Below are 3,335 nucleotides of genomic sequence, written 5' to 3'. Positions count from 1 at the left end.
GGGTCCATCCTGGGCCCAACTCTTTTCCTGATCTACATTAATGATCTTCCAAATCATATCCTTACATCATTTGTAGACATTTATGCTGACGACACTACCATTTATGGTAGCACATCTAAGACAGTAAACGACCAAGTTCTCTCCAATTCTCTCTCCTCTGATCTTGAGCGCGTAGTACAATGGGGAAAGGAGTAGCTGGTTACTTTTAATGCATCTAAAACCAAGCTTCTCTCTTACATCATCAACATTCTGATCCACATCTGGCATCAATTGAAATGAATGGCTCTCGTCTTCAGGGGGCCTCAAGTTTTGACAAGCTTCTGGGCTTGACCTTTACTCCTGATCTTAAATGGAACACGTACATCAAATCTGTTGCCAAGGCTGCTGGAAAAATGGTGGGATCTTACGTCCAAGGATGGAATACTGTTGCCACATCTGGGCAGGAGCTGCTAGAAAGGACTTGTCCTGCCTTGATAGAGTTCAAAATAGACTTCGTAGCCTCGTAGGAGATGTCCTTTTCTCTTCCTTGCAACCTCTATCTCACAGAAGAGATGTTGCGAGTTCGTCTCTGATGTATCGTTATTTTCATGGAAAGTGTTCGGCTGAGCTTCAATCTATGGTCCCCCCTCGCCAAACTTTCACAAGAAACACTCGTCTAGCTGTACACACTATCAATAATTCCCCCCCACTCTTTATCTGTGCCTAAACCTAAATGTAGATTCCATGAACAAAGCTTCTTTCTTAGAACTGCACGCCTGCGGAATTGTCTTCCGTTTTTCTGCTTTCCGACTGACTACAATATGGTTGTGTTCAAGTCTAATGTAAATAAGTTCTTGATGAGCCGTTCTATATAAGTTATCAAATTTACCAAATTTTCATTACTAATGATTACTATATTGTCCAATTTCTACTGTACACTCTTTAACCCTTATCCTTGAGTGGCCTCTTGGCCTTGATAAGTGGTGACCACCTTGTAAAAAAAAAAAAAATTATCCAATTAGGTAGAAAAGTACCTTGAATTTAGGAAAACGCCTGCCCCGGAAAACTCGTCCATTTTAGCTAGGTAGGAAAATTAGTCTATTATTGAATAAATATCGATTGAAAACACATTTTATGATCGTTCTTGACGAAAATATTCTTTTTAAAAGAGAAAACGGTACTTGTACAGTTTAATCAAGACATAAAACGTGTTTTTCCGCCATAAAAAAACCCAAACAACTTGATCAAAGTACCCTAGTTCAATCGTGCTCCGAACAGAAACATTCGCGTCCAAAGAATCAACTGTTGATTTTATAAAATTATAAAAATATATTAATTTTTATTGATTGCAGACTATTATTCTCATCTTTATTAGTTGTTGTTTCACAACATTTCGGCCAACTATTCCTCCGGCCTTCGTCGACGTAACTACCCCCGACAAACCCGACAAGCTACTAAGTCTCATCCCTTTACAGTAGAGATCCCTAGGTGCAAGAAAGCCTTTTACTCCAATAGTTTCTTCCCCAGAACTGTGGGTCTTTGGAACTCCCTTCCGGGATTCTGCTTTCCCAACTGCAATGATATGCAGAAGTTCAAGTGTAATGTTAACAAACATCTTTCTACTCATCTCCCTTCATAATGACCCCGCTAATTTATTCCTTAATAGTAGCCCCCTGCTTCAAAGTGGCACTGTGCCTTGTTTGGGGTGAAAATTGAATATAAAAAAAAATTAAAAAAAAACAACTTTTTTTTTATTACCTTTTAACCCCAAACAAAACACATTGCCACTTTGGTGTAGGGGCTACTATCAGGGGCAACAACTACTAAGGTACTATGTAGGGATTTGAGCAGCAAGATGTCATTTTTTTTCTTTTCATGCTTTCATTCTCTGTTTCACTTGTTATTTCTCTTTTCAAGAGCAGTGAATTAATAGCAATTAATTCCCTGATAGTAGCCCCCTGCTTCAAAGCGGCACTGTGCCTTGTTTGGGGTGAAAATTGAATTAAAAAAAACAAACAAAAACAAAAAAAAAAACAACAACAACAAAAAACAACAAAAAAACAAACAAAAACAAAAAACAACAACAACAACAACAAAAAACAACAAAAAAACAAACAAAAACAAAAAACAACAACAACAACAACAAAAAACAACAAAAAAACAAACAAAAACAAAAAACAACAACAACAACAACAACAAAAAACAACAAAAAAACAAACAAAAACAAAAAACAACAACAACAACAACAACAAAAAACAACAAAAAAACAAAAAAAAATACGATTTAAAATAAAAATTCATTGACTCAATAAAAAAAAAAACCCAAAAAAACACTAAACACATATCCAGTTAGGCAGAAAAGTAACTCATCTTGCCTTTGGTAACATTTATTTGTTATATATTTGTTTTTGTTGTTGTTGTTTTTTTTTTTTGACAACTTTCTTAAATCTATGTGTATAGTAAAACAAACCCTCAAAAAATGTCCAGATGAATTTTATTAATTAGGACATTTTTTTTTTTTGACTCTTTAAAAAACAACAAAAAAAAAAACGGTAAAACTATACAAACACCGTGACAGCGAATTAACCCTAACCCTAACCCTAACCCCTAAGCCTAACCCTAACCCTAAACCTAAACCTAACCCTAACCCTAACCCTAACCCTAAACCCTAATCCTAACCCTAACGCTGTCACGGTGTTTGTATAATAATACCAAAAAAACTATTTAAAATAAAAATTCATGCGGACATTTATTTATTTTTTTTTTGTTTTCTTTTTAAAAAAAAAAAAAAAAAAAAACGATTTCACATTTTTTTTTTTCTAAAAATGGTTTCCTGAATTATCTCCCTTGTTCGCTCTTTCCGCAAATTTTTCTCCAGACGAAAAAAAACAAAAACAAACAAAACAAAAAAAAACTACAAGCAAAACAAAAGGCAATTTCAACGCCTCAAAATATTTAACCGTGGAATCTTTTTTATTTCTTTCTTATTTATTTAAAACCCTTTTTTTTTCACCCATGAAAACAGATCAAAGCTGAAATCTTCACGAATGCAACGTAAGTATTTAAAAAAAAACAAAATTTCGCAGTCGAGCAAGTGCGCGACCATTTGTGGAAGATTATTTTGGATTTAATTCCAACCTTGTTTTCGTTTGGGATTTCAATTTCTTTAGTAAAAAAATTAGATTGAACAATTAGAAAATGTCATAATTCCTTTATATATATATATATATATATATATATATATATATATATATATATATATATATATATTTCTTCTTCTTTTTCTTTCTCTTGTCAAGAGTGTTTTTCAAAAAAACAGCATTTTTTTTTCAGACTTTATGATTAAAAACACTCTGT

The 3,335-nt window shown here is 33.5% G+C and overlaps 1 protein-coding gene across 1 annotated transcript in view; it reads left to right on the top strand.

The window, feature by feature from the left end:
• Positions 1–2,839: 2,839 nt before the first annotated feature.
• The window catches only part of LOC145271079 (uncharacterized), a 128,041-nt gene continuing 127,545 nt past the window's right edge, over positions 2,840–3,335 (top strand). Inside the window, exon 1 of the mRNA XM_080126623.1 lies at positions 2,840–3,032. The gene's annotated coding sequence lies outside the window, so the exon portion shown is untranslated. The remainder of the gene's footprint in view (positions 3,033–3,335) is intronic.

The sequence above is a fragment of the Euprymna scolopes genome, chromosome 46, assembly GCF_053919585.1.
Source record: "Euprymna scolopes isolate OS-2025 chromosome 46, ASM5391958v1, whole genome shotgun sequence".
NCBI classification, from domain to species: Eukaryota; Metazoa; Mollusca; class Cephalopoda; order Sepiida; family Sepiolidae; genus Euprymna; species Euprymna scolopes.
Note: the sequence above shows the minus strand (reverse complement) of the source record. Positions and strands in the feature narration are given on the sequence as shown.